Below are 12,089 nucleotides of genomic sequence, written 5' to 3'. Positions count from 1 at the left end.
ATGCGACAAACAAAAAGAAATATGTACTTGTACATGCTCAAACGAAAGTAAACGGTAAATTTTTGTTGTTACTATTAGTATTAATTACTATGTATTATTGATATTTGAGCAACAATTTTTCAATAAAAAACATGAAAACATATTATTGCACTTACTTGTTGTATTGAATTGTTTGGATATCTCTTGCCACAATTTATCCAAAATAAACCTGTTGTGGTGATTTGGATCTTTTTGATCCCAAATTGCAGGTTTTAAAAATACTGCACTTATAAAATCTTCTGTGTCGATCATCGATAATAGCGAAGAAATTACTAACCTACAATTTCTACGCTCTTATCGATGATAGCGAGCGAAGAGTGAGTTAGCGCGCTGCTCCGACATGCACACTTCTATTAAAATGCATGCATTAATTTTCTACGCTTCGCTCTTATCGACGCTCTTATCGCTTATCACAGCTCTGACATGCACGCACCCTTAGATATTGAACTTCGTCAGCAAGCCTGAGTGCCACACCTTTCAGTGCTGGAAGACTAAGTCCAGTCGATTTCCGTTTTCTCGTGAACAAGACTAATGTAGTTTTGTTTGGATTGACGGAGAGTCCTTGTCTCGTGCACCAGTCATCGATTTTATCCAGAATTCTCTGCACTTTCATACTAAGGATCTCTACATACATACTCGACATATTCCATTTTCGTGTCGCGTCAAGCCCATTGACCTAACTTGGATTGTTGGTCCTCCTGGGCAGGCGTTCGGCTTTCCCACCGCTTCACAATGGGGATTTTTCGACAAATTTTATTCATAAATCCTAGAGAAGGCAATTATTGACCGATTTTCTTAAAATGCTCGTAAATGATTTTGGAAGAGATTGTCTAGGCCCGAATTTCAATTTTTTTTATTATGTATCTTTGTGAAAAATTCGGGAAAACTTTAAAAATAAAAAAAAAATCTATGTATTCAAATTCGGCAAGTACGCAAATTTCCAGCCTCCCTTAAGAGGTGAAATCATCCCCCAACTACCTAAAAAATTAAAACCTATTTTTTTTCCAGGACAAACCAAGAATATTCACCGGAAAAAATGTATGTATTCGTTTTTGCGGTCGCTGAGTCCAAAATCATTATCCATTTACGATCATTTTAAGATAAAATTTATTAAAATCGGTCAATAATTGGATCCTGTAAGCATTTTTGAACAAAATTTGTCAATAAATCCCCACTGTGCGCTGCATGGTTTGTTCCGCGACATTAGTGGGGCGTTTTTTTCTAGAAACCCACGCCTCCACTCGTTCTCGGACCATGAGGTCGATAGGTATGTATCTCTCCACTGCTCCCCAAAACTGCTGCACCTGAGACAATGCAGTAGGCTGAAGCAACTCTGAGTACCGCTGTTCGTTATACAGCCTCCAGTGCTTTGCGCTTGGTTTCGATGGCCTATAAGAAAATATTTTTTGGTATAAATATAAAATATAATATAGGAAAAGCTTAAAGAGTAAAATTTTCAATTTCAGAGTAAAATTACAAAGTAGATTTTGCCTATAAATTCTATACTCACAATTAAGTACCATATCTCGCTATGGAGCTGTGTTAACTATGAATCTGCTTTAGTATCTTTTAGCCTTTTATAATATTTGAAATTTTACCATCAGTTCTACTTGAAATAAGTAAATAACAAATTTTATATCAGTGTGTGAATACCCCCATTATTGCATTTGTTAAATTCTCATGTGTGGTGTTTGTCCACACACACACACCCATGCACGCACACACTGCGTACTTATTTGTACTCCCAATTTACCGTTTCTACCTCTGTGATTTCTTTTCAACGCTCTCAGCATAATTATTATCTTATCAAAGCTTCTTATAAATATTGCTGAAATTATAAATCAAATTTATAAATATTTTAATCTATAGGTGTACGTTTTCCAATTTATGCAATCGTTTGTTGTATATCAGCCAAACCTCAGCAGATATCAAATGACAGATTTTGGGAGGTTGACGTGGGATTTTGTGCGGGTATGGCTTTTAAGGGGGAACACCACTGTGATTTATCAAAAAAAAAAAATCGATTTTATTTTTTGCATTTTCTTAAAGTAGATACATATATTCAAAAATATGTAAAAAAAAGTTTAACGTAATATAAAATCTTGAGAATTGACGAAGTTATACCCAATACAATAAGTGCAGGTAGTGAGCTACAACGGCCAATGAAAACTTTAAACTTTTCTGAACACGGTGGCCTCGATTTCTCGAAGACTTATGAACCGATTTTAATTTTTTTTTGTACATGTATTGGCTACAGTTGTGCATAGCCGTTTTTTAGAACTCGAAAAATTTATATTTTTTCAAGCCTTTCGAAAACAAAAAAAAGGGTAAAATCACAAACTAATTTTTCAAATCTGCGCCATTTTCTCCAAACAAAAAATAAAAAAAAACCGCCACGTACGACGATATCCATTGATGTATAGATTAAGAATTTTTTTGGTTTTTTGCTTTCAGATGATTTTTCACCGCTGTATCGTGGCCACCAGGGTCCATCAGTTTCTTATGACGTCATTGCATTAATATTAACAACAATTGTAATTTTTAATATTTGTTTAATAGAAATTTATGTGAGTATAGTTGCATATACACGGCTGGTCTTAGGTTAGACGCACCATTGTTTTTTTTAAACAAAATCAATTATTTATTATCATGCTTGTTCTAATTGTCCAAAATGCTTTTCTTATCAAAGTGTTCGAAAAAAAAATGCTGACATCTGGTTGATTTGCGAAAAAATAACTGTATATTCGGAGATTAGTCATTGGTCATTGAATTAGACACAGCTTAAATTTCTTCGTATTGCGTGGACAAGTGTAAACTTTCGTATTGAAAAAATATCAAAAATAAACAAATAAAGTATTTTCGAGCTACATTTGAAGAAAAAAATGGGAAAAGCTGCTGTTATGAGCTTATTGGAACGTCAAAAAGTAGACTTTCTTCACTCGCAAGGACTGGCCAATCGGAACATTGCCAAACAAATAAATCGCAGCTCCAGAACTGTTGACAGATATTTGAAGAATCCAGGGTCATATAGAAATAACTTCAATGGGATAAAAAGGCACTATCAAAACAAGCAGTACGCCAAATCGTTAGAATTGCTTCGAATTCGACTAAATCTGCTGCTAAGATCAAGGAACTGGCCGGAGTAAAAGCAAGCCTATCAACTGTTCAGCGTACTATCAGAAATGCAGAACACCTGAAGCGTCTAAAAATCAAGAAAAAACCCCCTTTGAATGCAATACGCAAAGAAAACCGGCTTCAATTCGCGAAAGAATACATGACGTGGACTATTCAATCTGACACTCGACTAAATGATTGGCGTGCAGTTGTATTTACTGATGAAAAACGTTTTAAACTAGATGGCCCTGATGGATTTCAATAGTATTATCACGATTTGCGGAAAGATGAGCTATATTAAAGTCGCCACCATAGCCGAGAAGGGGGAATAATGGTGTGGAGTGCTATCACATTTTGTGGAACAATTGACTTGATTTTTATCGATCAAAAGATGAACGGCGATCGCTTCAAAAACATTGTTGGAGTCCGTATTTCCAAAATTAAAAGATCTCTTTGGACCAATTCCTTGGATTTTTCAACAAGACAATGCTCCTATTCATAACTCTCGAGTAGTAAAATCTTTTATTTCGAGTCAAAACGTTAATATCATGACCTGACCACCATATTCTCCAGATCTTAACGTAATTGAAAATGTTTGGGGATGACTAACACGGAAGGTATACGAAGGAGGAAAGCAATACGAAGATAAAGAAACATTAACTGCAGATATTAAACGTGCTTGGAGCGAGATTTCCTTGAACTACATAGATTCTTTGTATCATTCTATGAAGGACCGGATTTATGAAGTTATTACTAACAAAGGAGGCAGTATTCATTACTGAAATTATTTTTTTTTATATCAAATAAATCAAATAATAATTTAAGTTAAAATCCAAATACTTTTCTTATAAAAATTAAAAAGCCAAAGTGCGTCTATTCTAATGACCAAGAAAAATTCGCCTTATTTTGAGTAGCTTTAAGAAAATGTTTGAAAAACACAATTTTGTTAAATATGTATAATCATTTGAATATTATATTTAAAGTATCATTAAATGTTTTTGCATATTAACTTCTTTTCTATCGTCCTTTAATAAATAAATATGAAGCAAAGTTGTATGCAACTAAACGTGCGTCCAACCTAAGACCAGCAGTGTATGTCAAATAAATTATAATCTGTCCGATCCTCAAATAATCATCCCTACTTATAAAAAAAATTCATGAAAATCACTTAATTTTCACGCGTTCACAGTGGTGATCCCCCTTAACGATACTCCCGATCTGTGGTCTACTCACTCGTACATTTGTTATATTGTACGATTAGTGTTTACCACAGATACGGGCAACAGTAGCTTATTTACCTTTATTAGCTTGTGATGATTTTTCCAAAACGGAAAGTAACTCAATTTTACCAACGGCTCAAAGCACAATGAAATCGTAAGCTAAAGCGTCACATCGGATAAAATGTCAAATGTAGAGCTACTCCCTCTTACTCCCTCATTTTCTTTAATCGGAGTAATAGCCAACTTTACAATAGCAGATATGACCTGCCGCTTATACGAAATGCACTTCCATCGACATATCCTAAAAAATCTTCATACAAATACCCAGCTCTATAAGCTTAAGCAGAAATGAGCTCAGAGAGATGAGGCGGGAAAATTTGCTTCAAGTGCATCAGTAGTTTTAGGATAAAATCTGAACGATAATTACACAAGGCTTTGCCGCAAAAAGCACTACTTCCAGAAACAAGCAAACCAATGGCAACTAACTTCTTCTTGGCATTGAAATACAGCGCACGAAAAAATAATAAGACCAACTAAATGTCTTATATTTTTCTTCTTCTTCTTAACTGGCGCGATAACCGCTTAAGCGATTTTGGCCGATTTTAACAAAGAGCGCCAGTTGGACAGCCAAGTCCTTCCCCGCCTGATCTTTCCAACGCAGAGGAGGTCTTCCACTTCCTCTGCTACCACCAGCTGGTACCGCATCGAATGCTTTCAGAGCCGGACCATTTGTATCCATTTGGAGGACATGACCCAGCCGCAAATATCGCGGCTTCGTTATATGGGGAAAAAGCACGAGACCACCAGGAAAAAAAAAATTCAAAAATAAAGGCGTTTCTGGAGGTACTTAAGACTTGCATTTTGTTGCACCAAAATTTTTCTAGAAATTATGAATAAAAAGTTTAGTCGATGAAAAAATACTACAAGACCCCAAGGTTTAAAATTAATTTTCATTTTGTCGCACTGTGTAATTTTATCAGGCGGAAGCTATATGCCACATACGTGTTCTAATAGCAATAAATATTGATAAAATAAAAAGTTCTGCATAAAGTTAATATTTTTGTTGTTTTTTTTATTAATTTTTATTGTTGTTGTTTTTCAGTTTTTTTTAGAAAAGCAAAAATAGCACATCGCAACACAACAGCTAGTTGCTGTAACTATTTATTATAAATTAATGGACTGCATCAGTATGACACCAGTTAATGAACTAAAGGGTCTTTCAAAAGACGCTCCTAGATGTTGTTTTAAAATAAAATATGTAGAAATTTAGATTCTTTCAGATGCTTAGATTTCTTTCTATTCTTATTCCAAATGCGGCTCTTAACAATTATATGTGAAAAATGACTTCGTTCAAATGTCCAGCATGCGGATGTTTACCGATAAAATCCACCAAACATCGATTCAGGAAATTGTTGAGAATGTCGAGATATCGGTGTGGAAGATTTTTCAGCAGCACTTGGCGCTACAATAGCACAATTCTCAATAGAACGTCCCGTTTTTGGTCTGCCAGTCCATTTTCTATCCTCAACAGAACCAACTTCTTGAAATTTTTTCGAAGATCGACTATTTTCATAATAAATTTCAATATTTTTCATGCCTTGTACATCTGTCTACTTTATAAATGTCAAAAATGGCATAATTTTACCGCCTACAAATTATTCACTACTGACCGATATATGAGATTTTTGGTTTATTTAGATCATGACTCAATAGTCATTTGAAATACATAGTAAAGTGGTGGACAGACTGGTGCATCAAAGTGAATGAGCAAAAGTGTAAACATGTGTCTCTTACGCTAAATAGAAGCGACAGCTCCAGTGTATGTATATCTAAACTCCACACCCATACCTCATTCTAAAGGAGTTACATAGCTTGGAGTTCGTATGGAACATGGAAAAAGCACATTCACGCCAAAAGTGGAGAGATGAAGCTAAAAAGGAAAGATTTTCATTGTCTAATTAAGTCCCATTCCGGGCCTAGCCTTGATCACAGAACCCTCCTCTACAATACAATCATCAAGCCAATCTGGACGTATGCGTCACAACTGTGGGGCAATATTGCAATTATACAACGAAGGCAATCTAAAATATTAAGGATGGTTACTGGAGCGCCGTGGTACATAACCAATGAAAATATCTATCGAGACCTAAATGTTCCATTAGTGGCAGCAGAAATAGCAGTAATCCAACAAAACCAAAGGATGAGAGACACCACCCAAATCGCTGTTGCATACCGTCAATTCGTCACGTCTCAGAAGAATTGACGCATATTTGAGGCCACCATAACAACCTTAACCTTCTTCAAGAAGTTGTAGGTACTAAAATCTAGGTTAAGAGTCGAAACCTTACTGTTTGTATTAAGATTTTAACACAATTTTAGTCCAATTTGTGATAAAAATTGCTAAACGAATGCTGCAAAAATATTTTAATTCTTTATTTATTTTAATATCCCATAGCACAAATTACCTTACAGACTAGACAAAAATGTAAAGAAAAAAACCAAATTGGCAACTAAATTATTAGCAATCAATACAAATACAATATTAAGCAATTAACTTTAAATTTTTACAAAATTAGATTTAGATAAAGTGAAATCAAGCCGGCTGGGACTGAATGATGAATTATGATCTCGAAGTGCATTACTCCCAAATGTAGTCTCAAAGTTTTTCCCCTAAAAAGGGAACGAATTGGAAGGACTGTCCTTCTCTTTTCTAGAGATTCTAAATTAATTAGCTTTAGCCGAGAATTATAGGATAGAACAGGGGACTCAAGTAGTAGGGATATGAATTAAAACACAAACTTGTTTTTTATCTTTAAATTTGTTTGCCGACTTTTTTTTAATTTTTTTTATTTCCTTGACAATAAATTGAATACAAAAAAAAAAAATTGGGTATGGAAGTAAATTTCCGTCCTCGTAAAAGAGATGTCGCTGCTGATAGTATTTTTGTGTTCTCTTTAATAATATACTGCTGATTTGAAGGTGTATCGTGAGGTCTCGAACGCAGTAGTTGACATTCGTTTGAAGCGCGAAGATCCTTTTTTATCTGATGTCAAAATGTCTACGTTCGTGCCGAAAAAACAACATTTGCGGGAAGTCATGTTTCATGATTACCTTTTAAAGAAAAATGCGCTCCATCAAATACAACTAGTAAAGAATGGTTTGGACGCTTCCAAAGTGGAAATTTCGACGTGAGAAATAAAGATCACGAAGCGCCACCGAAAAAATTCGAAGATACTCAACTAAAACAATTATTGGATGCAGACGCATGTCGAACCCTTGGTGATATGTCTAAAGAGGTAAAACGCCGGTAAACGTTTGCACGCAATGGCAAAGGTCCAGAAAGCAGGTAACTGGGTGCCATAGGAGAGGAGAGGGATATCGAGAGACGTTTGGTGACCTGTGAGATGCTTCTTGAACGGCAGAAAAGAAAAGGTTCTCTGCATCTCATCGTCACTGGCGATGAAAAATGGATCTATTATGATAACCCTAAGCGTTAAACAAGTTGGAGCCTGCCAGATGAATCAGGCCCATCGACAGCGAAAAAAAATATTCATGATATGGCTATATTGTGCATCTGGTGGGATCCGAAGGTCAGAAGGGTGTCATTTATTATGGCCTCCATCTGAAACCGGCGATCGTTACCGACCTCAGCTAATGCGTTTGAATCGAGCTCGCAAAGAAAAGTGGAAAAGGCCGGAATGGGACGGTAGACAACACAAACTGGTTTTTCTGCATGACACTGCCAGGCCACACATTGCCAAATCGGTCCAGAAATATTTAGATGGACTGAATTGGGAAATCTTGCCCCACTCACATTGCACCTTCGGATTACCATCTGTTCCGATCAATGCAGTCAGCCCTTATTGGAGAGCGTTTCACTTCTTACGAGATCATCGCAAAATTGCTCAATGAATGGATTAAGTCAAGAGAACTCGAACCTTTCCTAGTCGGAATATAATGCGGAATCGAATTAATGTGATTTTATTTTTAAAAATTTTCTATTTCATGAAAATTAAATTTAAAATTTATTTCGTTCACTTACATTTTGCCTTTTGTCACTGTTTTCTTATGTTTTGTCTTTCGATTAATTGTTCGTAGATTCTTTGAAGTGTTGATAGATGAGACTTTTTGGATTCATTCCGCTCACGGTTGACTGTTGTATTGAAATACCTACAGCGAACCAGTGAGCCTATATTTGCTTACTATTATTATTATTATAAAATGGCTATTTGTTCACTGCGACCTAAAAAGATATTCATATTGTGCAGCCATGTAGCCTACTCAAGCAGTTTTAGACTATTATTACAAGGTGAAGTCCAAAATAAACAAGACTGATCTAAAATAGAAACTACAAATGTTATGATAACTTCGTGTTTATTTATTCAAAGTAGTCTCCTCTGGCCTCGATACACTGTTTTGCGCGATCTAAAAGCTTTCCGAAAGACTGTTTCAGGTCATTGACCGGATTGCCCTTGAGGATGTCGGTAAAAGCCTTTTGGATGGCCTTTACGGACGCAAAATGTTTTCCTTTCATGGCCAAATGCAATTTTCCGAATAGGTAGAGGTCACAGGAAGCCATATGAGGTAAATACGGTGAGTCATTGTTGGTTGAAATGCGATTTCTAGTCAAAAAATCAGTCACAAGAGTGGATCGATGAGATGGTGAATTATCATGCAATAAGCGTCAGCTTCTTTCTTCGCGGTATTCAGGGCGAATTCGACGAATGCGTAGCAACAAACGCTTCAAAAAGTCAAGAAAGAAAATTGGTGGTTTTGTCCGTTGACAGGAATTTCTTGTACACAATTCCCTTGGAATGGTAAAAACAAATGAGCATCGACTTGATTTCTGACTTATCCAAACGCGATTTTTTGGGTGGTGGCTCATCTGGGGCCTTCCATTGGGCACTTTGACGCTTAATTTCACGTTCATATTGGAAACACCACCACGTTTCATCACCAGTTATGTTGTAAAGGAAGTTCTCGTCTTTTATCGCCTCTATAAAGAGGTCTTTCGAATGTTGAATTCTGAGCAATTTTTGGTTCTCAGTTAACTTGTGCGGAATGAAACGCGCACAGTCCTTTCGTAAGCCCAAATGATCAGTTAAAATGCGACAAATTGATGTGTTGAAGATATTCAACTCCGATTCCTTGAATTTCAATGATGATTTCGGTTCATTTTTAATAAATTTACGAACAATTTCGATGGAGTTTTCGGTGATTACTGATTTTGGGCGGCCCATTTGTTCATTGCCATTTATGTCCTCACAACCACCTCTGAAACGTGTAAACCACTCATGAACTCTGGCACGAGATAGGAAATCATCACCATAAAGTTTTTTCATCAATTCATTGCTTGGGTAAACGTTTTACCGATTTCAAAACAAAATTTGATATTAGCTCTTTGTTCGAATCTCATTTTTGTACCGATGACACAAACATACTGACACTTTAGATGCAATAACTTCGCTTCCACTGAACCGAATGTCACCAAGTTTTCACTGGAAGTCAGCTGGGGATGTAACTTCCAACGCACTAACTCATCAAACAATTTTTTGTGACGCCAGTCTTGTTCATTTTGCACTTCTCCTTGTATATCCTAAAACTGAATCGGGCTTAATTTCTACCAGAAGGTTTGGATTTATAACCCCGCTTCCCAGCTTCTGCTTATCGAAGTAAATTTGATTTGGATTTTTGGCTGGTTCGCTACGCGTAGTTGAATATAACTCGAAAAATTATGGGAAGCTCACTGTGAAACCTTCAGCGATTACTGTGCATGAGTCTCCCACAGTGCCCTTGAACAAAATGAAATGAAAAGTTCTTACAGCTGGAGTCTTCTTCTCGATTAGTTAAATAATATATTATGCTGCATCTGGATTATATAAAGCGTAAACTGAAAATCCACGATCCAGTGCTTTTTGAGGGAAGAATATATTTTTAGTTCTCAGTGCTGCAATTGCACATTTTTTTTAAGTTTATAAGTCAAGAAAATTCAAGCATTTCATAGTGAGCCATAACCTTACTTGTGACTCCTTTACTTTTAAGTGACCTGTAACGTAGAACTGATAGTTGTTAGCCACTGTTAAAATTGGTGCAAAGTTTTTTTTTTCTTGTTTTCAAAAGCAAAAGGTAATGGGGGTTAACTGTTACTTACTAAGGGCAAGTTTTATTACTAATTAGTCGACGGCGATAATTTGGCTTCGGCACTGACTGCTAACTGTAAGAGACGAGTTTACAATTCAAAAGTCAGCAAAAGTCAAATTGAATCACCAGATTTTTCAATGATTTTTCAGAGCAGTTGCGTATGTAAAGTTTGTGGAATAGCGCGCAGTACTGTTGAATCTCCCCATGCATAGTGGAAAAATGAACACCCTATTAAATATTAGAAATATAAATGTTTGCAATCCATTTTTTGAATTGTTTTAATTCAAGTTTATTGTAGTTCAATTAAAGCATAGGAAAAGTAACAAAAGATGCCGGTTTTCACTTCAGTTACTTTGCAAAATAAATACGCACAGCTTCAATCAATGGCGCAATTCAACATCTCGTGTAGAAAATATAGCCGATATAACAGCAGATAGTAAACTTTCAAAAGCACCTGGTCGAGCTACATATCTCATCACTGCTAACACGTAAACTTGTAGCGGCAGGCTAATCACCTACCCTCCCGTCAGAAATCAAAACAGATTAACGAAACCAATGCAAGACTGAGTCTTGCCGAGGCCCTATGCTCTCGAGAGGAGTGAACAAGGAAAAAAAAACGTAAACTATCAAACGTATACGTCAAAAATTGATTTATTTTAGAAATCGATGGTGTAGGCATATAATACAACAACATATCGCAAAACTCGTGATTGGTTTTGTGGAAATAATCGTCTGAAGCAGTCAGCAATTCAAAGGTTAGTGCACAAATTTCAAGAAACTGGTTCTGTTGAGAATAGACGTCTAAGATTTCTTGGAAAATATAGTTTAAACCGAGATGAAATCATACATTTTAAATGGTGTTGGCCCTTCTGGATATAATAACTTATTTAAGTTCATCACTGGTGCTATAGAATATAGAAAATTAATTTTAAGCGAATTCAATACATAGTACCATAGTAATTAACATATGTAAAATGTAAGATTTTGTTTTTTTTTTCTATTTTCTTCCGACAAACGACCTAGTGTCACAGTCGTACGTTCTAATGTTAATGATTAAAAATGAAATGTAATGTTTATTTTAAAAAAGTCGAACAATAAATAATAATAAATAAATAAATAATACTAATAATAATATTTTTCGAAAAATATTAATTTTATTTCTAATTTTTGGGAAAAATATATTAATTTTTTTCGAAAAACATTAATTTTTCTAATTTTTGGGAACAAAACATTAATTTTTTTCGAATTTTTGGGGAAAAAGTTCTAATATTTTTTTGAAAACCATTAATTTTTTTCTAATTTTTGGGAAGAAAACTATTAATTTTTTTTGGAAGGACATTAATTTCTAATTTTTGGGAAAAAACATTAAAATTTTTTTGAAACACATTAATTTTTTTTTTAATTTTTGGGGAAAAAATATTAATTTTTTTTCGAAAAACATTAACGTTTTTCTAAGTTTTGGGAAAAATTAATATTTCTGTGAAAAATTAATATTTTAATTTGGCAAAGATTATATTTTTCGAAAAAAAAAAAAAAATTTTTATAGTTTTTGGAAAAAAGTATTAATGTTTTTTT

Source organism: Anastrepha obliqua, chromosome 4, assembly GCF_027943255.1.
Source record: "Anastrepha obliqua isolate idAnaObli1 chromosome 4, idAnaObli1_1.0, whole genome shotgun sequence".
Lineage (NCBI taxonomy): Eukaryota > Metazoa > Arthropoda > Insecta > Diptera > Tephritidae > Anastrepha > Anastrepha obliqua.
The sequence above is the reverse complement of the archived record's forward strand: the minus strand, read 5'-3'. Positions refer to the sequence as shown.